This window comes from Capsicum annuum, chromosome 9 (assembly GCF_002878395.1).
Source record: "Capsicum annuum cultivar UCD-10X-F1 chromosome 9, UCD10Xv1.1, whole genome shotgun sequence".
Classification (NCBI taxonomy): Eukaryota; Viridiplantae; Streptophyta; class Magnoliopsida; order Solanales; family Solanaceae; genus Capsicum; species Capsicum annuum.
Window position 1 is genome coordinate 175,598,310 of NC_061119.1, and position 391 is coordinate 175,598,700.

General features: G+C 18.9%; 1 protein-coding gene across 1 annotated transcript in view; it reads left to right on the forward strand.

Annotated features, from left to right (window-relative positions):
* Positions 1-391, forward strand: part of LOC107854714 (UDP-glucose flavonoid 3-O-glucosyltransferase 6-like) — an 11,414-nt gene that overhangs the window by 1,222 nt on the left and 9,801 nt on the right. The gene's annotated exons all lie outside the window — the stretch shown is intronic.

The following is a 391-nucleotide window of genomic DNA, read 5'->3' on the forward strand; positions in this document are numbered from 1 at the left end:
TCCATATTAATTTTTCTTTTAGATTCTTCATTATTTTTCTAATTCGGTTTCTATAATTAATTTCTTCATTTAGATTATCTTAATTTTCTCTAGTTTTTCTAATATATTCTAACATCTCTTAATCTAAATAATATACATTTGGGTAATTATCCAGGTATAACTGTGCTATCCAATTTATAGTTTCAATTTCATAGTCTAATACTTTTCTAATATTATTCACTTAATATCTATAATTTCTATATCTCTAAGTATATATAAGATTAAGATTTTAAGATTATCTATCATTTAAAATTGGCTAAATACTTTATTATAATATTTTTTAGTTGTTTGTTTTAATCTCATTGATTCTTCTATATTTTCACTAAGAAATTGTATATATTTTATATCTATT